Source organism: Oncorhynchus mykiss, chromosome 3 (assembly GCF_013265735.2).
Source record: "Oncorhynchus mykiss isolate Arlee chromosome 3, USDA_OmykA_1.1, whole genome shotgun sequence".
In the NCBI taxonomy this organism is placed as follows: domain Eukaryota; kingdom Metazoa; phylum Chordata; class Actinopteri; order Salmoniformes; family Salmonidae; genus Oncorhynchus; species Oncorhynchus mykiss.
Window position 1 is genome coordinate 56,924,854 of NC_048567.1, and position 25,390 is coordinate 56,950,243.

Consider the following 25,390-nt stretch of genomic DNA (forward strand, 5'->3'; position numbering starts at 1 on the left):
AATCTCTCAGGACCCATGGTGGTCATTGTGTTTGAATGCTGTGTATTTGGCATGGTCTTCAGTGTCTGTCAGTGTGCGTCCTAAATGGCACTCTATTCGCTGTAGTGCACTTTGGCCAGAACCCTATGGATAGGGTGCCATTTGAGACAGATCCTCCGTGTGTAACCTGGTCTCTGCGGTTCACTGCTCTAGCCAGTTTCACCAGCCTGTGAAATCCGATATGGCCGCTCTGCCTCCGGGCCGCGTACTGTGTGCAACCCTTAATTAATGCTTGATGCGAGCGAACAGGCTCAATTTGTCTGCTGAGTCTTATCGATGTTGTCCTTGTTGTTATTGTTTTCCTCATCCTCCCCTCCTTGTTGTCGTAAACAGACAGATTGGAGAAGAAAGAGAAGACAATGGCCATTTAAAGTCCGGGAGTTAAAAAAAATATCTCTTTAAGTGCTGAAATTCAGTTGATTGACAGTCTGGTCAACAGTTTATGAAGGGATTGTTCTGCCCTGAAATGACCTTGTTATAATCATTGTTACTTGCACACATGTATGTTTGTTATGGTCCTGAAGGGGCACTATAGTGTATGTATCTCATCCTAACCTCAAATGACCACATAAATTATGTATTGTTGATATGCTTTTGTTGTTGGACAAGAGACTATGAATGTGCTCAGCTTTTGTTTTTACATTTCTGACCATTGTCGCACCCCCTTGCTGTCAAAAGAAGTCTAGCTGTAGTTGTACATGAAGCAACGTGAAGGCATGTGCCTGTTCAGCCCTACAAGGCCTCAATGAGGAGGAGAAAGAAAGGGGGAGAGGCAGAAAACGCTCCCACAGTTGATTTGGCCATTGTGGGGGGAGGAACACTATTCCCATTGATGCCGTGGATGCGTGATAGTGAAATGGTGAACCCCCCCCAAAGCTTTAGGAAAGGGGTCTCTTTGAGAGGAACAGGCGACCCGGAGGACTGTGTTAGGAGATGGGTGTTAGAGGCTTTGTGGTGATGGTGGGAACATTATCCCTGCTCCAGTGATTTAATACCCCTGTGTTCAAGGAGGAGCACTCTGACTGTGTGTGTTGTGTGAGTGAGTGAGTGTGTGTGTGTGTGTGTGTGTGTGTGTGTGTGTGTGTGTGTGTGTGTGTGTGTGTGTGTGTGTGTGTGTGTGTGTGTGTGTGTGTGTGTAGGCCTCTGAGGCTGTCTCCCCTCACCATACCCTCTATGAGTCTTTGGTCTTGTGGCCTTTTGCCCAGGGTCAATGTCCCGTAGGAACAGGTATTTTGTGAAAGTGGAAATGCACTGTCACACAATACAAAACCTTTCCCTTCCTTTTTAGACTTACCTGAGGGGAGAGAAGTCTCTATTCTTGCCTAAGGCTTTGCTCCGAGAGGAAATAGCTGTAGGCGTACTGTAGGGCATGGTTCATATAGGAAGACGCCTCTAGCATACATCAACGCAGTCTAGCTAGCAGACCCCAGGACTATCACGTCTGGCTTTTCACTTTTTATATTTTTGTAGCACTGTTGAATATTAACATTTTCTATCATTTTTTATTTTAATTTACAGTCACCTGTGTTTTGGCCTCTTCCTCTTCCCAGTCCAATAACACAGAGGGGTTGTAAAGTGAACCAAACAAATTTGCCCATGAACTGTATTTGATTAGCTGTCTCGAGTGGGACATACTGTATAATGGTCTCATTAGTGTTAGAGACTGACAGTCCTGTGGTCCTCAGCATGACTAGAGAACAGCCAGTGGCTTTAACAGTGTGTGTGTGTGTTTTAGTGTGCTTGTGCATGTGTGTTTGTGTGTGTGGCATGGCTAGAGAGCTGCCAGAGCCATTGGTGACATCCTCTCCCCCTGGTCAGTAACTCTTCAACACAATCAGATAATCAACAGTAAGGGTGTCTCCTACATGGCTCCCTATTCCCTATATAGTGCAGACTTTTGACCAGGACCCGAAATACTGTAATACTGTAATTAACAGTTGATTATAGTAACACTGGTGAAAATAGTGCACTATACAGGTAATAGGGTGCCATTTGGGATTCACCCTAAGCATCCAGCCTTTTCTCTTTTTCCCTCCCGGCTCTCTTCATGTTCTCATGTCTATTTCGTCATATCTCATCAGCACGTTCAAATAGAGCAGGGGTCAGCCCGCAAGTGATTTTGGTATTAAAAAAAAGACTGTAAAGTCACCATTAATTCAGCTTAAAATATTTTTTTATGTAGGTAATCTGATCACAAGTGTGACGGTTCTCACTTCGTCACCATCTAGTATAAGTCATCACAGATACAAAGGTGCTATTTAATTGTTTATTGAGCACCGGTGTGTGTAATGTGCAGCTGTATGCGCAAAGTGTTTGTTGCTCGGGGCAGACACACAGCAAGCTGGCACAGAAGCAAAAAACAACACATTTTAGCAATCTCTTGGCCATTATTACACTGATCACCTAATATTGTTAAGAATCCTAATTCTGTTCTCTGTATGTGAATACCTGTTCTCTAACCGCGGTTGAATTTCAGAAATTGAGATGTGTACTTACAGTAACTTGATTTAGGCCTCATCCTGGGAGTAAAGGAAGTGAAGGCGCATTCAGACCCTTTTTATGAATGGGTTCCCGCCACTGTACAAAGTTTGCAGTGTACAAATGATTATGTTCTGGCCCCCCATAATTGGCCACCAGCTGAATCTAGTTACCTACCCCTGAAATAGAGGGTCTTAAAACTTCTGAGGGCTAGGCCCTCTTTTTTTCCATTTCCACCTGAATGACGTGTCCAAAGTAAACTGCCTGTTGCTCAGGCCCTGAAGCCAGGATATGCATATACTTGGTACCATTGGAAAGAAAACATTTTGAAGTTTGTAGAAATTTTAAAATAATGTAGGAGAATGTAACACAATAGATATGGTAGGAGAAAATCCAAAGACAAACCATACGTAATTTTCATTTTTTTGAGAGATCATCCTCTTACAATGGCAAGTATAAGGTCATAAGGAAAATTTGCTCCCTGGATGCAATTCCTATGGCTTCCACAGGGTGTCAGCAGTAGATGTCCAAGGCTTGTAAATTCAAAAACGAATAAGAATGAACAGTTTTAGTAGAAGGACACAGTCATGGAAATTCGCCATGAAGACAGGGCACCTGCTAAAATCGGTTTCACATTGAACATACTTCTTTCCGTAAGAAATAATATAGTTTGATTACATTTTAGGGTATATGATGGGTATATAGAAACTTATTTTGACTTGTTGAAACAAAGTTTACGGGTAGAATTTCGGAATCCTTTCTCATGTTGAACGAGTGGATTACTCAAATCAATGGCGCCAACTAAACTGACTTTTGGGGATATAAAGAAGGATTTTATCTAACAAAACAACACAACATGTTATAGGGACCCTTTGGATGACAAATCAGAGGTAGATTTTCAAAACGTAAGTGAATATTTAATCGCTATTTGAGAATTTATCAAACCTGTGCCGGTAGAAAAATATTTTGACGTGGGGCGCCGTCTTCAAACAATCGCATGGCATGTTTTCACTGTAATAGCTACTGTAAATCGGACAGTGCATTTAGATTAACAAGAATTTAAGCTTTCAACCGATATAAGACACTTTTATATGTACCTAAATGTTTAATATCCCACATTTGTATGATTATTTATTTGAATTGGCTCCCTCCAGTTTCCCCGGAAGTTGTCTAGCGGGACGCCTAGGCTTAAGAAGGTAATTACACTGGCTGAGAGTCACAGTGTGGGCCTAATAATATTGCAAAGCTAAATGTGATGGGAGAATCAGAGTTTGTTAATAAAACCATGGACAAATGTAACACCCTGGGGTTGATTGACAGTTACTGTATTGTTGGGATAAACCCACACAGTTCTGAAACTTGGATGGATGGACAAGGTCCCTAGGGGATGCTGTGTTTGGGTCCCATCCTTCCAGGCTGTTTCACAACTGGCCGTGATTGGGAGTTCCATAGGGCAGCGCACAATTGGCCCAGTGTTGTTCGGGTTAGGGTTTGGCCGGAGTAGGCCATCATTGTAAACAATAATTTGATCTTAACTGACTTGCCTAGTTAAATAAAGGTTAATAAATAAATAAAAATGCAAGGCAAATGCAGCGTTCCATTGGAAATTAATGCACTTCTGGTGTACCAAATCGCAATGAAGCTGTCGGTGGGATCGAAGCATTACTCTACATCTGTTGTTTATGAAGCATGTGACAAATAACATTTGATTTGATGAGGCTAAGGTTAGAAGGCTGGAATAGCCCTACTACACTGGCCTGATACAGATACAGGCAGTGGTGGAAAAAGTATTGAATGGTCATACTCAAGTTAAAGTCAAGATACCTTAATAGAGAATGACTCAAGTAAAAGTGAAATTCGCCTAGTAAAATACTACTTGAGTAAAAGTCTAAAAGTATTTGGTTTTAAAAATACTTAAGAAAAGTAAATGTAATTTCAAAATGTATATATATTTCAAATATACTTAAGTATCAAAAGTAAAAGTATAAATCATTTCACATTCCTTATATTAAGAAAACCAGACAGCACCATTTTCTTGATATTTTAATTGACCAATACCCAGGGGCACGCTCCAACACTCAGACATAATTTACAAATGATGCATTGGTGTTTAGTGAGTCTGCCAGAGCAGAGGCAGTAGGGATGACCAGGGATATTCTCTTAATAAGTATAACAATTGTTGTCGGGAGAAAGAGAGGACCAAGGTGCAGCGTGGTAAGTATTCATTGTAATTTAATAAAGAATGAATACTGAAACAAAAACAATACATGACAAACAAACAGTCCTGACCGGTGCAACAAAACACAGAACAGAAAATAAACACCCACGAAACACAGGTGGAAAAAGGCTACCTAAGTATGATTCTCAATCAGAGACAACTAACGACACCTGCCTCTGATTGAGAACCATACCAGGCCAAACTCAAAAACCAACATAGAAAAACGAACATAGACAACCCACCCAACTCACCCCCTGACCATACTAAAACAAAGACCTAAATAAAAGAACTAAGGTCAGAATGTGACAATAAGTGTGTGAATTGGACCATTTTCCTCTCCTGCTAAGCATTTGACATGTAACCAGTACTTCTGGGTGTCAATGAAAATATATGGAGCAAAAAGTACATCATTTTCTTTAGGAATGTAGTGGAGTAAAAGTAGTCAAAAATATAAATAGAATAGTAAAGTACAGATAGCCCAAAAAATGACTTAAGTAGTACATTAAAGTATTTTTACTTAAGTACTTTACACCACTGGATATAGTATGTGTCCCAAATTGCACCCTATTCCCTATATAGTGCCCGACTTTTGACCAGAGCACTATGGACCCAGGTCAAAAGTAGTGCACTATAAAGGGAATATGGTGACATTTGGACCTGATACAGTAGAACCAACTGCACTCAGCAGCCAGGCGTTCAGGGGAATAATTCTCTTGTCTCTAAATGACCTTTTGTTTGGCAGTTGAGAGGAATCCATTAGTCTGATGCCAAAACCCCAAGTTATCCTCCACACTCCCAAAAAGGGTCTCTTACCAGGGCTCTGAGTAGCTGGATACCAAGCAGCACTCTGGTTATGGTGAGCGGATGCAATGTGGGTACAGTGACAGTTCAGTGGTCAGACACAATGGGTGACATTTCGACAGCCGGAAAAACACAGACAGAGCTATTGTCAAACCAGATAAGATCACTTCCAATACAACAGCACTGACTCAGCACCACAAGGCATTCTGAAAGCTGTTTCGATGCTAGCCTTGCTTTTTTGCGTTCTTAAAATGGGGGCCGAATGTGTTTCATGGTTTGTATGGTTGAGAGGTGTCTTAAGTCCTCAGCCTCAAACCATACAGTTCAGGGAGGCATGGTCTCATCCAGGCTAAAGAACAGCACACAAGAGGCTCTGAATGTTTTCTCAAGAGGTAAACACTATGAAAGGCAGCATAAAGTGTCATGTATATCCTTGCAGCTTTTATAAATTAAAGCTGCAATATGTAACTTTTTGAACGACCTGACCAAATTCACATAGAAATGTGAGTTATAGATCTGTCATTCTCATTGTAAGCAAGTATAGGAAGCAGTGGATATGTTTTATGTGCGCTATTTCTATGCTTCCCATTAAGTTTAGTTTACTTTCAGTTTTGTACATCAGCTTTAAACAGATTAAAATAAAAATTAAAATAAAATAAGATTAAATTAAAATATATTTGGTAATTGAAAGGAACTATTCGAATTTTGGTAACCAGGAAATGGCAGAGCAATTTCTGCATATTGCGCCTTTAAATGCAGAAATACTTTGTGAGCTAAACCAAACCACTTCTCTCCTTGTCACTGGCTTGTTTTGCGTCAGTTTGGCGCTTGTTTCTATGGCAATCAGTAGTTTTGTGCGGGGGCACTGATGTTCCTCCCAGACATATTTAAACAGAGGAGAGGGTTGACAGTGATTAATGTCCAGGGTGTGTGTGTATGTGTGTGTGTCCAGTCAGAACCAGCCCGCAAGAAATACAATGCCATCCTAGTCATGTTTCTATAGCCTCCACTACTTCCTACAGTGGGACTCAAAGTTTAGTAACCAAACACTTTGTTTATAACCAACTTGATAAATTATCTTTCTCATAGCTACAACCCACTTGTTTATGGCCAATTTCGAGCCACCCTGAATCTGTACAATACTGGAAAGAAATATTCATCTCTGTGGTGTCTTGGACAAACCTTTCCCATTATTTCCTCCTAGCCATGTCGTTGATTACGATACCCACCCAGCCCCATCCTCTCCCCTCTTTTCATTTTTCCATCCCGAGACATCAAAGAGGTGTTAGCGTTTTCAGATGACACGAGGGCCAGTCAACTCTGAGATGTGGTGCAGTACGGCATGGTGCCATGGTTAGCGTGCAACCCATTAATGAGGCAAACGACTCTGATAAAAGACTGCAGGCAAGACGCCTGCATGACACAGATAAGGACCAACCCCTGTTTCCAGTCACTGTTTCCTCATATGATTCCAGGAACACTGCACAGTACTGTCAATATCTACCTGGGATATTTAGCTCCGAGGTGTTGGAATAATGTCAGTGTTCATACTGTACGTGCCTTTCCATAATCATAGCCTTTCCCAAATGGCACCCTATTTCCTATGGGCCCTTGTCAAAAGTAGTGAACTATATAGGTGCCATTTGGGACACAACCATAATATTAATGGGAGAAACCATTAACCAGGATCCCCTATACATCTCCTATAGCTAATCCTTTAACAGTTTTTCTCAGTCGCTTTGGTGCATTTTTCACATCATCCTTAACATGTGCAAAATAATAAGTGCATTTCTCAGAACAATATGTACAAACTGCAAAATACAATAGATATGTTTCTAAAGCTAGTCAGTCACTAAAAATCCTTAGTATATCTCTCAAAAGTAAATATTCATGCCAATGATCATGTCATTGTCATCAGAATGATAAGTCATTGAGTCATTGTTCACGAACATCAAAATGTTTAGGCATGTTGTCAATGTAACTGTGTACTTTGACAGTATTACCTGATGTAAACTTAGGCTACAGTTTGGATGACAGTTACTGTATTGAAAATGGACAAGGCTGCACTTCTATGGCATATATCAATTTCAACAGTACTATTTACATATTACTGTATGTGGGTTATTGATTGAAAGAGACTGGGGCACAAGAGAAAAGAAAGAAACACAGGAAACACAGGAAACCACCCCTAAGGCACAACTTTGCCCGCAGCACTGTTGTGCTGTCTCTACACATCCAGAAGTTCCTGTCTGTCGGCCCACATACTCTCATCCACATCACACCGGATATTTTCCCTTCCAATGCGTGGAAAGAATCTTTTGGAATGCCTTATCCATCCTCTGCAGGCGTCTACTGTGATGTCCTCACATGCTGCATCCATTGCAGCCAGCAGGGTCATCTGTGTGTGTGGCTGACGATCGTACACCTTCCACCTCCATGCTGAAAATAACTCCTCAATTGGGTTAAGGAATGGTGAATAAGGTGGGAGGAATTCTATGAGCATCCTCGGGTGGGTCACAAACCATTGCCTTATGATGTTTGATCGATGGAAACTCACATTATCACAAATGACCACATACTTTGGCAAATCCTCTCTAAACTGACCCCTCTCATCATCAGGGATGAGAGCCCTGTAGAGAGTCTCTAAAAAGTTGAGTAGATGCTGGGTGTTGTATGGCCCTATGGGTTAAGACACCATGCTCCGAAATAGCAGCACACATGGTGATATTTCCTCCCCGTTGGCCTGGCAAATCCACAGTAGCTGTGACCGATGATATTCCGACCCCGCCTTCTGCATTCGGTCAGGTTGAAGCCAGCCTCATCCACGTATACAAAGTTGTGAGAGGGTTCACTTGATTCCAACTCCATTATACGCTATATCCCAGAACACACAGTTGAATTTGTTTTGGTAAGGAAGAGTGACATAAAATGTACATATATTGCATGTGTAACAGTAGCATCGTTACCCATCGCTCCACAAAAGCCGCGGCCCTTGCAGAGCAAGGGGAACTACTACTTCAAGGTCTCAGAGAAAGTGACATCACCGATTGAAACGCTATTTAGCGCGCACCGCTAACTAAGCTAGCCGTTTCACATCCGTTACACATGTTCCTTCCACAGCAATGGAAACTATAAAATGTTACTGTAAAGTAGTTACATAGATATATGTTTTACCTGTACATATTGGTACCGTAGCTCTTTAACTCTGTCCTCATTCCTTTGGAATGGTACACGGTACAGCTGTTTCATACTCATCTGGTTTCTATGTAGCACCCTGTCGATAGTTGAGATGCTAACCGTATGGATGTTTTCAAAGGCCTCCTTCTATAATGGTCCTTTGTATTTCCCTGAATCTCATGGCATTGTTTGCTCGGACCATGGTGCAAATAGCCTCCTCCTGTTGAGGTGTGAAAAGGCGTCCTCTGCCACCTGTTTGAGGTAATCTTGCAGTCCTATGTGAGAAAAAAATCACACACTTTCACATAGACAAAAACTATGCGAACACACATTTTACTGTAAAACATACAGGTGGGTGCATGTAAGGTGCAGTATGTATCTGTATAGAGTATATTTCTGTATGCTGTGAAATACAAGTGGACTACTGTAATATGAAGCATGTAGGAAGTATACAGTATACTGCTTATATACAGTAACAGTGCACTGTACATTGGTGGACATACCTGTTCTCTCTTCGAAACGTTTGAACAATTGAGGACACGGTTGATCTCCCAATATTCGGCTGCACCCTTCGACCCGCCTCAGCCATTGTAAGGCCATGATTGACAACATGGTCTACAATAGTGGCCCTTATGTCATCAGATATGCGCCTATGTCCTCTTCTGCCTCTTCCTCTGTTTTGCCTTCCACCACGCATCCTTGCTCCTCTTCTTCCTCCTCTTGCTGTTGACCCTGTTCGTTTCCTGGTCCATCCATTATTGGAAAATTGCAACTCTGTGTTGTGGTCTGTCTATATATGCTTGCCAATTGATTCTTCATGAGATGCACCTTTGAGCAATTTAGACAACTGGTTGATTGTTGGTTGAACTAACACTTTACATTCCTTCATGAGTGAGGGTCAATTTCACCTGCACAATTCATCCATTCACGTTTTTGTACAAAAGGTCTAATAGAAATGTATAAAACTATGCTTGACAGTTTATGACAAATAGTTCAACAATTTTGCATGTAATGGCTTATGCAAGGAACTAATGCCTAGATGTTTTGAGGGGAAAGACTATTCAACAGAGAACCATTTACTATATTTTGATCAACATGACATGAGCAATTGATAATGTGGAAAAAAGCTGACACTTGTACATTATCAACTGCAATTTGTTCAAAGGAATAAGAAATTGCTTTAATGATGTGCACAAGTGACTAGATGATTTGGAATTTGTACAAGTAGTATCAAGAATTGCACTTTTGATCTAAGAAATGCACCAAAGCGACTGAGAAAAACTGTCACACATGGATTAGCCTGACCTCAGCTCCATGTTAATGTGAAGGGAAACCTCAAAGCGGTGATAGTGGGACCTGCTTTCCTTTCATGTTCTGACTGTGGCCAACCAGGCTGGGATTCCAGGAACATTTAAATCCCTTTGAGGGCCTTTACTTTGGGAAAGGTTTCCTCTATATTTCTCTCCCTCATCCTCCCCTCCAATGCTCCCTCTCCTTTATCCCTGGAGAAAAGAGCACCTGTTGGGCTGGTGTGTGTATGTGTTTGGTTAAGCATCATGGTCATAGGAGAAAGGCCTCCATCTTTGGATGACCTTCACACCTGGCTTCTCTCCCCTCCTACCCTGTGGCCTGGAGCAGACTGGGGGAGACTGGGGCAGACTGGGGGAGACTGGAGGAGACTGGGGGAGACTGGGGTGACGAGCGACAGACAGACAGACAGACAGACAGACAGACAGACAGACAGACAGACAGACAGACCTGCCTGACCCTGGAAGGGAAGCACAACACTCCCTCCCAACAGAGTGTAAGTCAGGCTGGGCTAAATGTTTTATGTCTCAAAGTAAATATGTCTGCTGCCAGGCCTCCCCTCCTCACAACTGAGTCCAATGCCTTGGCTTGGACAAGGGCCCCATTGAAGGCTTCCCAAGTGGAGGGTGTTTACAGGGTTAGAGGTTTAATTTAAGGGGAGCAGAGAGAGGACACGTGGAGGTGGGTTGGGCTAGATGAGGGGGACATGCTGGCCGGTATTTGACAAGTTTGCAAACTTGTCAAAAACATTGCAGCAGAAATTGCCTCCTGGACAGACCTGGTGGATCTTTATCTTTTCATGTGACAACACTGAAGAAATGACACTTTGCTACAATGTAAAGTAGTGAGTGTACAGCTTGTATAACAGTGTACATTTGCTGTCCCCTAAAAATAACTCAGCACCAGAGCTTCACAGGTTGCCTCTGGAGTCCTCTTCCACTCCTCCATGACGACATCACGGAGCTGGTAGATGTTAGAGACCTTGCACTCCTCCACCTTCCGTTTGAGGATGCCCCACAGATGCTCAATAGGGTTTAGGTCTGGAGACATGCTTGGCCAGTCCATCACCTTTACCCTCAGCTTCTTTAGCAAGGCAGTGGTCGTCTTGGAGGTGTGTTTAGACATTAATGGCTGTGTGTTGAATTACTTTGAGGGGACAGCAAATTTACACTGTTATACAAGCTGTACACTCACTACTTTACATTGTAGCAAAGTGTAATTTCTTCAGTGTTGTCACATGAAAAGATATACTCAAATATTTACAAAAAAGTGAGGGGTGTACTCACTTTTGTGATATACTGAATGTGTGCCAAAACAAATTCATTTATGTCTTATTTTCAAACCCTTGGCCTGAATCTTTGATGGGCATGTTGGTATAAGAACAGACAAGACATCTGAGTTTGTTCAGACAGACATCAGTGCTCCCCTGTGTGTGTTTAGTTAACACACCAGACCAGCATCAGCCCATGCATGTATCTAGTCTGTCCCTGTCTGTCTAGCATGTGTGTATGTACGTACGTGTGTGTGTGTGTGTGTGTGTGTGTGTGTGTGTGTGTGTGTGTGTGTGTGTGTGTGTGTGTGTGTGTCTAGCATGGCCTTGAAGACTGCATGATGACTGACATTTTGTCTCGACAGCCTTGTCTATCTGCTCAGCTCAATGTGGCAAAAGTCCTGCCTGAGGGTTGTGTGTTCAATCCCAGTGCTAGGCACTCGTTGATTTGTTATTTTGTTTTAACCCTATCCCAAACCTTAACCCTTACCATAAGCATTCAGAATGAATCCCTAAACCCTAACCGTCGAAATTTGACGTCCCCCCCCCCAAACAAATGTTGACTACTGAAGTCAAACCATGTCGAACCGTGATAACTTGTTGGGATGTTCTAGGTGTCTGTTCATGTTGTAAATCAAATCAAATCAAATCGTATTGGTCACATGAGCCGAATACAACAGGTGTAGACTGAACAGTGAAATGCTTACTTACGAGCCCATTCACAACAACGCAGAGTTAAAAAGTAAGACAAATATGTGCTAAATAAAAAAGGAAATAGTAACACAATAATAACAATAACGAGGCTATACACAAGAAGCACCGAGTCAATGTGCAGGGCTAGGAGGTAGTTGAGGTAATTGAGGTAATACAGTATGTACGTGTGAGTAGGGGTAATAGTGACTAGGTAATCAGGATATATAATAAACAGTAACAGCAGCGAATGTGAAAGTGTGTCAATGTGTGAGTGTGTTTGTGTGTGTGGCATCAATATGCATATGTGTGTGTGTGAGCGTATGTAGTGTGTGTGTGTTGGGGGATGGATGGATGATGGATGGTGCAATGATAGAGAGATTGATAGTTTGATGGGTAGGTAGCAGATGGACAAAGGTAGGACTTGTAATTACACTATTTCAACACTGGTGTATGTCTTTTTCAGCTGCACTGCTCTCTCATTTCAGCAACGTGTTGTAAGTGAGTTATGATGTCCTCTGGGAAAGAGAGACATAGAAGAGGTTTGGATGACAGTTACTGTGGGGCTGAAGCCAGGTTACCACACTGTATCAAGGCAGTAAGTCAGGTTACCACACTGTATCAAGGCAGTAAGTCAGGTTACCACACTGTATCAAGGCAGTAAGTCAGGTTACCACACTGTATCAAGGCAGTAAGTCAGGTTACCCCACTGTGTCAAAGCAGTAAACCAGGTTACCACACTGTGTCAAGGCAGTAAGTCAGGTTACCCCACTGTATCAAGGCAGTAAGCCAGGTTAACACACTGTATCAAGGCAGTAAGTCAGGTTACCACACTGTATCAAGGCAGTAAGTCAGGTTACCACACTGTATCAAGGCAGTAAGCCAGGTTAACACACTGTGTCAAGGCAGTAAACCAGGTTACCACACTATTTCAAGGCAGTAAGTCAGGTTACCACACTGTATCAAGGCAGTAAGCCAGGTTACCACACTATTTCAAGGCAGTAAACCAGGTTAACACACTGTGTCAAGGCAGTAAACCAGGTTAACACACTGTGTCAAGGCAGTAAGTCAGGTTACCCCACTGTGTCAAGGCAGTAAACCAGGTTAACACGCTGTATCAAGGCAGTAAACCAGGTTAACACACTGTGTCAAGGCAGTAAGCCAGGTTACCACACTGTGCCAAGGCAGTAAGTCAGGTTACTCCACTGTGTCAAGGCAGTAAGTCAGGTTACCACACTGTGTCTTGGCAGTAAGTCAGGTTACTCCACTGTAACAGTCAGTCATTACAGTCATTACATGTATAATTCCCATGGGAATGCATAGTAGTTTCTGATTCAACCCCCCCCCCCCCCCCCCCCCCCCACACACACACACACACACACACAATGATGCGCCCTGCTGTGCCTCTGCTGGCATAGAGCCCAGCCACCCGGCTACCCTCAACAGTTTATAAAGCAGTGGTGATGGTGGCAGCCCGCTCTTTGACTTTGCCTCATTAAGCTTTGGACAATGACAGAGTCTGCTTCTGTTTCTGCTGTGAGAGGAGTAAACAAGATGTAAAACAGGTGGGTGTTAAAGACTCAGACAGACAGTTTTTGTAGGTCTTACGCTGTTAAGCTTTTTTCTCTGCCTCCTTTGAGAGGTGCTATATCTATATCAAATAGGTAGAGCAAGGCAGGCAATTCAAATAACTGTGTAATGGCCTTGTGTCCTTTTGAAAGATTTACAATAGAGGCGTCATTGAAGCTCTGCAGATTTTGTTGTGAGGATACAGAATCAATAGACCATTTATTTTGGTATTGCCTGTTTCTGGTCTCAGATTCAGGAATGGCTGAAAATGCATAGCATTGATCTAAAATTGACCCTAGAAATAGTATTGTTAGGAGATATGGAGAGACCCGGTCAGTCAATTACTAATATACTAATACTTTTAGTAAAAGTATTTATCTTCAACACGCAGTCTGAAGATTCTATTCGATTAGATAGATTGAAATTGTACGTTAAACATCATAGCATAGTTGAAAGATATGTGTTGCGTAGAAACACGAAGTGGGTGGCCAGCAGAGATAGATGGGATGGGCTGAGGGATGCTGAGGGTTGGGATGTGGAATTAGAGACAAGTGGGAGTGGAGTTGCTGTGTGAGAGAGAGAATGATGGTCAAAAGATAGAGGGGGGAAAAAAGTCAAAATAAAACAAGAAAAGTACATTTGAATGGCACTAAGTGGCAGTGTTTTTACAACTAATGCCGGTTTGCCTGAGGCTGATGCCTTGCAGGTGTTTGTACACATGCATATATACACACTCTCATTCAAATAAACACATACAAGAACACACACATACATGTAATAGTGCCAGAAATGCACACAAACATATACAGTTGGCATTGCTGTTATGATTTTAGTTGTCCTTGATGTCCTTTATTTAAACAATATATTTGTTATATTTGTCTAAAAAATATATTTTGCATTGATGTTTGCTGTTTTCTTCTGTCCTTTTCTTTTTTCTCTTTAGTTCATTCTCTTGGTTGTTGGTACATTGGATTGGGGGGTTCTTGGGGGTGGGGAATGGAATTCATTGTTGTTGTTTTTTTCTTCGGGGGGGGGGGGGAGCTGTGGGAGGGGTCTCAAATGGTTGAGGGACAGCTATTGGGGAACTATGGGGGGATCTTGGAGGGTTCGGGTTTAACAAGGTTACGATCATGAAAAAGGAAACTATGACATATATTTTATATCACTATCATGCACACGCACCCTCACACATAAGGATGGCTCTGCTGCGGAAAGACTGATACATGTTTGATAGTGTCTTGATGCTGTATTGTTTGTCCTTCATGTTCTAATATTTTAATGTTACCCCTTCCTTGTGTTTTTTTTGTAATAAATTATTTTTTAAAATTGTGACGTCGGTACCAAGTCAGAGATGTGGGCACTCTAACTGTTTGATTATCTATCTCGCTCCCGTTCTTTTCCTATTACTTACAACATTTCTTCATCACTCTCACACAGTTCATGTGTACAGTATGTATTGTAAGCATGAAAAAAAAAAGTCTAACAAATTTAAAGAAAATAAATAACAAATAAATAAATACATACATAAAAAAATACAAAATATAAATAAAATTGTAAGCATGAAGTTTCCATTATAATGAGTGATGTGATCCTCTCCTCTAGAACAGGTTCACAGAGCAGAATGGCCAAAGCGGTTCCTGGTTAATTCATTGGCATCATCATAGCTAAAGGCTGTAGTTTATTCTGTCTGTCTTCCACAGAAAGGTGGACCAATTTAACCCAGCTTCTCCTGCTGCGATCTCAGGGTTTGATGTTGAGATCAAACCTACTGTGGTGGGCATGGTGGAGAGGGTGTCCTGAAGATACTCCCCAACCCCACTGAGAAGATAGTCAACCATTGTATGTCATTGGATCTCCTCCTGGGCTGATGTAGATTTATGTATGGCAGTCTAAACTCTGCATTTGTTCTCCGTGCCAGTTAGCTCTCCTTCCCCCAAGTGTTGGGCCTGTGAGGTCTCAATTGAGACATTGACAGCATACGCCGAAACACCCAGCTTTGCAATTCTTGACACACTCAAACCGGTGCGCCTGGCACCTACTACCAGGCCCCGTACAAAGGCACTTAAATCTTTTGTTTCAATTGTCTCAGTGCTTAGAAATCCTTCTCTAACCTGTCTCCTCCCCTTCATCTACACTGATTGAAGTGGATTTATCAAGTGACATAAATAAGGAATCACAGCTTTCACCTGGATTCACTTGGTCCGTCTATGTCTTTGAAAGAGCAGGTGTTCCTAATGTTTTGAACACTCAGTACACACACACACACACACACACACACACACACACACACACACACACACACACACACACACACATTCCTGTGTGAGTCTCATGCTGTCCCACCCTGTGGAGGGAGACACTGAGACACAGCAGCTGTTGTGGGGATGTGTTTGTGCGTCCGTGCGTCCACGCTTGTCTGCTTGTGTGACGTGGGTGCGTGCCTGCAACCTGCGTGTGACGTGTGTGTGATGTGTGTGTGACGTGCGTGCTTGAGTGGTGGTGCCAACATCAGTGATCTAGTGTCTCTGCTCAGCCCTCAGAGACACTGCAACAGAAACCTGCCAGGACACTCTCACATTGACTAAAGGATCCCACTCTTCTGTGTCATCCTCCTCTTCTATCCTCCTTCTCTTCCTTGTCCCCATTTCCCTCTATCTCTCTCTTCCTCTGCCAGAAGTTGATTCACTTTTGGTGGGCGTGTGCAGTGATCTACACACCTGATGCAACTACTTTGGAATCCAGGTGAAGTGAAAACTTGTCATAGGGGGAAAAGATTGCGTTCAAACCTTGCCTTGATGAAAAACGATGGTGTCACTCAGTCTTGTGGATGTCATAAGCTCTGTTGAACAGCTCAATGATCATATATTTTTTTATTATAGAAATGTGCTTCTAATCGAATGGTGTGCTATTTGATGCATGGTCATTTTTTTGATGTTTTATTGAATATCCTCGCCAACAGCAGTAATTAATAAGGAATGTCCCATGGTGATTTGTTACATCCTCCTGATCCACATGGTCTTACTTTAACTGTGTTCCATTTAGACTGAGGGTTTGTCTCAAAAGGGTGTGTCCCATTTGGAACCCTGTCCCCTATATAGTGTAGTGTAGTAGTAGTGTAGTGTCCCATTTAGGACACATCCTGACTGTTTTCCCTCTAAGCTAAGGGATTTATACTATGGCATTAATTGCAGTCATGTCTATTGGGGAAGAAAGTGTAGCACTGAGGACGCACCCTTTTGCCTTTGAGTATTTGTCTCTCTCTGACGGTATTTACTTATTGGATTGGCGCTTTATTCAGTGGCTTCAATTCAATGGTATTATTGAAGTGTTTCACATAGTTTATGAGGCTCACACAGTACTCCAGAAGGGCAGCATAGACAGAGGATATGCTTTAGAGGAGTAGTGCCTATTGTTTTTAGAAAGTCACTTAAATGGGGTTCATCATTAATTGCAATAAGTGCAGCTTGGAGCAGGGGTGGATCCCAAATGGCGTCTGATTCCCTATAGTGCACTATATATAATGGACCATATGGGCCCTGGTCAAAAGCAGTGCTGTATATAGGGAATAGGGGTGGCACGTAGCCTAGTGGTTAGAGTGTTGGGCCAGTAAACGCAAGGTTGCTGGATTGAATCCCCAAGCTGACAAGGTAAAAATCTGCCAATCTGCACCTGAACAAGGCAGTTAACCCACTGTTCCCCGGTAAGCGGTCATTGTAAATAACAGTTTGTTCTTAACTTACTTGCCTAGTTATATTTAAAAATAGGGAGCCATTTGGGACATGCGAAGGGTGGTGGGAGTTTAATCTGGTCTGTGTTTGATCATCTGTGGTCTTTAAACAGACAGTGGGATGATATGATTTAGTTGTAGACAGATAGTATGTATGTGTGGGTCTATTATATTACCTTCCCCTCTGTGTTGTCAGTTTTATGCTCCACAGGGGACAAGTCAAGTCAGTAAGTGTTGTTATCAGGAGAGAAGCTAATAAAGTTGTCTCCAAGTATGACATATTGTTTGAGATTTTATACTGCAGCCATTATCAATGTTTTAAAGCCTGAGACAATTGGACACACACACGAACAGAGACACATGTCCGGACACACACCCACACACACACACACACACACACACACACACACACACACACATACTTTTCAGGCTCTTTGTCTATTTATTTCCTTCTTAGGATACGATCTCTTTGAACCTAAATTAACGGCCTCTTTTAGTATGTCGCATATCATTTGAACCTGTCTCTTGGCTCGGTTATTCAATGTTAATTGCTAAGTGCTTTAATTTAAAGAGTTGTTAAGCATAGGCATGTACAGTATGACTGATGAGTCTCTGGCAGTAAACATCACATTATTCAATCATTCCTCTTGTTTTTCCTTCAGTCATTCAGAGATAGGTGAAGCTCTTCTGAAATGCCTGTGTTTTCATGTTCTATGCAGTCCACTGGTGAAGGCAATGGCACAAGGCATTGCATGGTTTGATGGTCCTCAAGTTAATAATGAATAGTCTTAAATTCTAGCTTGTGAAATGAAAAGGAATTGAGTCCCACCCCATCAGTGTGATTTCTTCTCTGTTGGTCTGTCCTACTGTTTGTCTCTGTTTGAGCCACATAAGTCCTCCCTCGCTATTTCCCAGTGGAGTTTACCCAGAGTGCTTTGTTTTTATTAAACAGAGTCAGACAGTCCTTCACGTCTGAGCCCAGGCCGAGTCCAACTGAAGCCTCCTTGAAGCCTTTTATGTTATAAAACTTTGCCTCACTTCTTCCCATTTTCCCTCCTTTTCTGGCTGTCAGCTACAAAAGCAGATGAGTCTTTAAGACAACTGAGCGGCATGACTGAGTGGCAGAGGGACTACTACTGCGATAGGGAGGCCTAAGACCGTATTCATAGGACTGCTGATCTAGGACCAGGTCCCCCCTGTCAATATAATCACATTCATTATAATCTAAAAGGCAACACTGATCCTAGATCAACACTCCTACTCTGAGATGCTTTATGAATATGGGAGGGCAATAAGCACATCAGACATCAGATAGCTTAGGGGTCAGTGTGTGGCATGGCATGGATTGAGCTCCTAACACATTAATGGTGAGAGGTCACGTCAAACAGACCAGATCAAACTGTGGCCAAAATGGATGTTGGGTCAGGTCAGCACCATGTTCTGTGCATGGAGAGAACTTCGTCTTAGGCTTATGTAGCCAATCTGAAGTCAACTGAGTGACATGCTTTCTTCTTGGTCTGTCAGTTAGCACAACTGTCTTAGGTCTGCATAGGGCTAAACAGACGCCTCACAAGTCCTCAACTGGCAGCTTCATTAAATAGTACCCTCAAAACACCAGTCTCAATGTCAACAGTGAAGAGGCGACTCCGGGAGTTCCTCTGTCCAGTATCTGTGTTCTTTTGCCCATCTTAATCTTTTATTTTTATTGGCCAGTCTGAGATATGGCTTTTTCTTTGCAACTCTGCCTAGAAGGCCAGCATCCCCGAGTCGCCTCTTCACTGTTGACGTTGAGACTGGTGTTTTGCGGGTATGTCACGCCCTGACCTTAGAGCTTTTTATGTCTCTATTTTGGTTTGGTGTGGTTTGGGTGGGCACTCTATGTTCCTTTTTCTTTGTTTTGTATTTCTTTGTTTTGGCCGGGTATGTTTCTCAATCAGGGACAGCTGACTATCATTGTCTCTGATTGGGAACCATACTTAGGTAGCTTTTTCCCACATGTGTTTTGTGGGTAGTTATTTTCTGTTTAGTGTTTTCTGCACCTGACAGGACTGTTTCAGTTTCGGTTATTCTCTTTGTTATTTTGTTGTAGTGTTCAGTTTAAATAAAAAGCAATCGAACCCACAAATGCTGATGCTCCAGATACTCAACTAGACTAAAGAAGGCCAGTTTTATTGCTTCTTTAATCAGAATAGCAGTTTTCAGCTGTGCTAACATAATTGCAAAAGGGTTTTCTAATGGTCAATTAGCCTTTCAAAATTATAAACTTGGATTAGCTAACACAATGGTCCATTGGAAAACAGGAGTGATGGTTGCTGATAATGGGCCTCTGTATGCCTATGTAGATATTCCATTAAAAATCAGCTTTCAGTTTCCAGCTACAATAGTCATTTACAACATTAACAATGTCAACACTGTATTTCTGATCAATTTGATGTTATTTTAACGGACAAAAAAATGTGCTTTTCTTTAAAAAACAAGGAACTTTCTAAGTGACCCCAAACTTTTGAACGGTAGGGTATATAAAAAAAAGAATTTGCTATTCAAATAATTATAACAGTGACCGCGGTCAATTGGCTGACAAATAACCGTCATCCAAAATTCCATGACCGTCACAGCCCTAGCTTTGCATATTCATTGCAAGTTATCTGCAGACTCGGCTTCCACTACGAGATGTGTTTCATCTGTTCTGAATTCCCCTATAGTGAGGTACTGTGTGCCGCACTGCGTCCTCTTCTCCTTTCCACCCACTCTCTCTCCCAGGCACTGGGGCCTTATTACACCCCCAGTCGGGGTCATAATTAGTGACGCTCCCCCTCCACTCCAGCTATGGCTGTTTCCAGGCCAGCAGTGGTAGGGAGAACAGAACAGGGCTGACTGGAGTGGTGCCTGGTTCCCCCCTCCAGGTGGTCTCTCCTGGATCAATGTCCCACCTCCGCACTGCATCGTGCCTCTTCTTTATCCCAGAGGCACTGTTTTGTTCTGGGCCTCGCCTCAGTTCCCTGCATGCCTCAGACAATGCAGCCTGGAGTAACTAGCTGGGAGAAAAATTGCAAACATGAAACATTCTGATGCTATACTGGGTCTGCAGCATATCAAACATGTTTCTATGTCAGAGTTGTGTGCCTGATTCAGGTCTGTTGGAAGCCTGCGGGAATGGAAAAATAAATGTTGGTATTAGGTATTGGAAGCCTCTCTTGTTAGGGGGTTTCAGCTATGAGGGGCAGAGAGGAGATGGTAAAATGGATAGACAGATGGAAAAATCATAATGGAGATTGAATTACTACATAACATATGTGATTTCTATGTGATTTATTTTATTTATTTAGCTCCTTTGCAACCCAGTATCGCTACTTGCACACTCATCTTCTGCACATCTATCACCCCAGTGTTTAATTTGCCATACTGTAATAATTTCGCCACTATGGCCTATTTATTGCCTCGCCCTCCCCTTATCCTACCTCATTTGCACACACTGTATATAGACGTTCTCTATTGTATTATTGACTGTATGTTTGTTTATTCCATGTTTAACTCTGTGTTGTTGCTTGTGTCGCACTGCTTTGCCTTATCTTGGCCAGGTCGCAGTTGTAAATGAGAACTTGTTCTCAACTAGCCTACCTGGTTAAATAAAGGTGAAATAAAACAAATCGAAATAAAAAATTCTGTCAGTTTGTGGGGTTTGATCTGTGTCAAGGTTACCCTGACCCCAAGTCCATTGGTGTATCAACTCTCCATTGTCTGTCTGAGAGACTCTGTGTGTCTGAGAGACTGTGTGTCTGAGAGACTATGTCTGTCTGAGAGACACTGTTTGTCTGAGAGACTCTGTGTGTCTGAGAGACTATGTGTCTGAGAGACTATGTGTCTGAGAGACTCTGTCTGTCTGAGACACTGTTTGTCTGAGAGACTCTGTGTGTCTGAGAGACTTTGTGTCTGAGAGACTATGTGTCTGAGAGACTATGTGTCTGAGAGACTCTGTCTGTCTGAGAGACACTGTTTGTCTGAGAGACTCTGTGTGTCTGAGAGACTATGTGTCTGAGAGACTATGTGTCTGAGAGACTATGTGTCTGAGAGACTCTGTCTGTCTGAGACACTGTGTGTCTGGGAGACTGTGTCTGAGAGACTATGTGTCTGAGAGACTCTGTCTGTCTGAGAGACTCTGTCTGTTTGAGAGACACTGTCTGTCTGAGAGACTCTTACCTTCATTACCTCAAGGATTGGCCTTTCACAGGAAAGTAGTAGTGCTTTTCTCCCAACTTTAAAAAAAAGTAAAGCTTTAATCCTACTGTATAATCCAAGTGTCTGTGATGATCCAGATAGGAGACATTGGAATGAATTTGATTTTGTTTATCTGGAAGCAGTTGTGGATTGGCTGGTTGGCTTTTAGAGCTGGCTGTGTGTGTGTAGCTGCAGACTGAGGCTGTCATGGCTGATGCTAATACCTCAGGGTGCTCTAATGGCTTCGCTATTTAATTACTACAGAGTGCCACTTCAGTCTCCTGTGTGTGTGTGCTCCAGTCTCCAGCCCAGTAACACACACTCAAGTGGAGAAACAGAAACACACAAGGCCCTAGGGGGTTTTACTTAGCCAGTCTGAACACGGCTCTCTCTGTATCCACAAGCTCAGACTTGTTGTCAACGCTCTCTCACACACTCATTCACTAGTGACTGTGGTTACACAAGTTTACACAAGTTTATAATTGAGCTCCTATCTTTTAGCGCCTGTGAGCTCAAGAGAGAAGGAGACAGAGCGAGAGAGAAAGGGAGAGGGGGAAAAGAGAAAGATAGAGAGCCCTCATTTCCATGGTTCTGTCAAGATGTGACCGTTGGTTTCAGTGGTGGTTAACTAGCTAGAGCACACTGCTGTCAAGGGCTTTGATGAAGGGCTAGAGACATCTGAAACTGGGCTGGAAACTACGTTCCTCTGCCAACACAGGCAGGCGACTGTCTGAGATATAGGACCCCGTTTTATAGGGACAGACCACGGAGGGAGAATAGAAGAATAGGGTAATGCAGATCTTCCCCTGTCAGCGTGATACCATGGTTTCAGGTGTGGAAGCTAAGACGCTAGCTGCGTCCCAATTCAAATTCACTATGTAGGGACTAGGGTGTCATTTGGGACGCAGATGCTGTCTAGCTCTGTCAGGCTGACCTTTTTAAAGCAGCGTCTCTCTGTGTGTTAATGGATTTATTGAGCGTGGCCCTCTGATGCGGTCATCTCATCTCATCTCATCTCACATCGTTCTGAGCTCCCAGCTCTCAGCCTTCCGGACCAGTCTTATTATCTACTTCCTAATTACTATCCCTCTATTTTACGCTGTCACTTTTTTTTGGCACACTCTCTCTCTCTATCCTAGCTCCCTGAATTTAGCTTTGCACTTTCTCCCTCTCTCGTTCTCCCTCTCTGCTCTCTCTCTCTTTCTCCCTCTCTGCTCTCTCTCTCTTTCTCCCTCTCTGCTCTCTCTCTCTTTCTCCCTCTCTGCTCTCTCTCTCTCTTTCTCCCTCTCTGCTCTCTCTCTCTTTCTCCCTCTCTGCTCTCTCTCTCTTTCTCCCTCTCTGCTCTCTCTCTCTTTCTCCCTCTGCTCTTTCTCTCTCGTTCTCCCTCTCTGCTCTCTCTCTCTTTCTCCCTCTCTGCTCTCTCTCTTTCTCCCTCTGCTCTCTCTCTCTTTCTCTTTCTCTGCTCTCTCTCTCTTTCTCCCTCTCTGCTCTCTCTCTCTTTCTCCCTCTCTGCTCTCTCTCTGTTTCTCCCTCTCTGTTCTCTCTCTCTTTCTCCCTCTGCTCTTTCTCTCTCTTTCTCCCTCTCTACTATCTCTCTCTTTCTCCTTCTCTGCTCTCTCTCTCTTTCTCTATCTCTGCTCTCTCTCTCTCTTCCTCTATTTTTATTTCTCTCTTCCTCCTTCCCTATTTCCTTCACTCCCACCCTCCAGCCATCCATCTATCTATCTTTCCCGCTCTCCAGCTTCTCTAAAGAGACTGTGACCTCCAGGCAGGTATTCAGGGAGAACTCTAAAACTTTTAAACCCTGTGCCCAGCTGGCACAGCCCAGGCAGGCTAACTGCAGCTCTGTCTCTGTCCTCCTCTAATCTTAATTAAGTCCTGCACTGACTGCCGCACCTCTCCTCCTTCATCAGTTTGGGAGGCTGTGGGTACCGATGGGGCCGTGGTGCTGTTGGATGGTGTTCGAGGCAGATCTGAGGAGGCCTAATGGAATGTGTGTGGATTGATAATGCCTTGAGTCAGTCAGACTGACTCAGCAGTGAAGAGGTCAAATGAATTGGTCTGACGTATGCCGGTACTTTCCTCAGACTTTCATATCCATTAACCTTGATATAATCTTGATGCACCGGCTCCCTGTCCAAGTAAAGAAGTCAAGTCTGAGGGCAGTCCGGATGGCTGTGAGTAAAATGTCTTCTCTATTAAGACCATGAGTTACGTTTGTCTATGAGTCCCAGACCATTTTAATAAAGACGATGAGGAAAATCCAACCTACAACTTGTCAGATCGTTCATCATCGTGCTGTGCTCCTTTACAACCACTAAATAAGCATTTCATTCACATTGCCTTGATTCCCCATTGAGTCTAGTGCATTCCTGCTACACCGTGTTACAGTGTGTGAGCATTGTAATCGTGCAGGGTACAGTGGCACCTGGCTCCCACCAGGGGACAGAACATGGAAATGGCTCCAATTAAGACCAAAGTGGAGCCTCTGGTGCTGTGATTTACACCACTTGTTTAGCATGCTGTGATTTTAATTGGGATTTTAAGTGGCATCCCACCACAGCCACTCCTCTCCATCACTCTGGTTCTGGATGAATGGTTGGATGTCCTGTCCCGCTGTGAGCCGTTGTTTCAGAGGTGGGAGGTGGGAATAAGAACGAGGTGAATCAGCACACTTCTCTTAACAGTTTACCATTAGCATTCTAGTCAATCTCACAAATATTTATTTGTTTCTAGACATGCTGTGCATGTTTGTCTAAGAGTTTGTCTCAGTCTGTCTCTCTGTGTGTCTGTGTGTGCGTGCATAATTGAGAGAGTGAGCAAGAGCGTTAGAAGGAAAGCAAGGAAGAGGAAACCTTTTAAAGTGGCCGAAGAGAATAGTTTAGACATAACCAATGTTAAAGCTATAACCCTGTTACTCTTTGTATTTGTGAGAATTCTCTGACCTCTTGATTTGGTGAAAGAGAGAGAGAGCATTAGGCCATGTTGACACTAGGATGTGGGTGCTTGCTTTGTGCAGCCATAACATTCCTGCTACTGTCTGTCTGTAGTGGTGCTGCCTAGATCCAAATTCAGGGTCTGTGTCCATAGCAAATCATCCAGACATTCCTATTTGCATTGGTCCACCTGTTTTTGTGTTTGCTCCCTAATAAGGATATTAGAACTAAGTAATCAGAACTTGCAGAGAAGCAGGCATCAATCTGCAGTTTATCTCCAATCGTCAAGGCTCCGCACTAGTTACGGGAACTAGTTACGGGAACTTTCTCAAAAATGGTATGTGCTGGCTTAGTGGCATTCGCTGATACACGTCCAGAGTCTAGGGTGTCTAAGCCTAACACAGCGGTTGCTGTAGAAACCGCAGAACACTATTATGATCCAATTTGCTGATCAGAAGCCTAAAGCCCAAATGGTAACTGTAAAGTATATTAACCTGTTAGTTTGATTGAACTGTCTGGAGCGTATAGATCTTGGGCAGATATATATTCATGAAGTCTTTAAATTAAGTTACAGTAAATTAGGCTTTAAATTATAGCCTACAGTGCGTGGTTTAACATTTGAACCGTAATGGACTTGTTGGGGAGATTTAGTTGGGGTGGAGATCCACCTTTTCCCAGTTCCATCTCACCCCCCGCCCCCCACAGCCCCCCCAGAGCCCATAAAGCCTAATAAACTCCAGTTTAAATGCCATTCCAGGTCCGCCCTCTCTCCACCATTGACGGTTTGGCGGTTTGTTTACAAGAGTGTGAGTGGTTCTTTGTGGCACTGCACACTACTTGTGGGAATGAGGCGAATGACTAGTGTGAATTGAAAGACTCACCCCTCCCCCTTCTATTTCTTTCTCTCTCTCTCTCCTCTCTTCTCTCTCTCTCTCCTCTCCTCTCTTCTCTCCTCTCTTCTC

At 43.0% G+C, this 25,390-nt stretch overlaps 1 protein-coding gene across 6 annotated transcripts in view; it reads left to right on the top strand.

Moving 5' to 3' along the window:
- sema5ba (sema domain, seven thrombospondin repeats (type 1 and type 1-like), transmembrane domain (TM) and short cytoplasmic domain, (semaphorin) 5Ba) overlaps nt 1-25,390 on the top strand; it is a 188,066-nt gene that overhangs the window by 7,402 nt on the left and 155,274 nt on the right. Inside the window, exon 2 of one of the 6 annotated variants that reach the window (XM_036974744.1) lies at nt 16,225-16,292. The exons of the other annotated variants lie outside the window; for them this stretch is intronic. The gene's annotated coding sequence lies outside the window, so the exon portion shown is untranslated. The remainder of the gene's footprint in view (nt 1-16,224; nt 16,293-25,390) is intronic. 6 annotated transcript variants of the gene reach the window in all.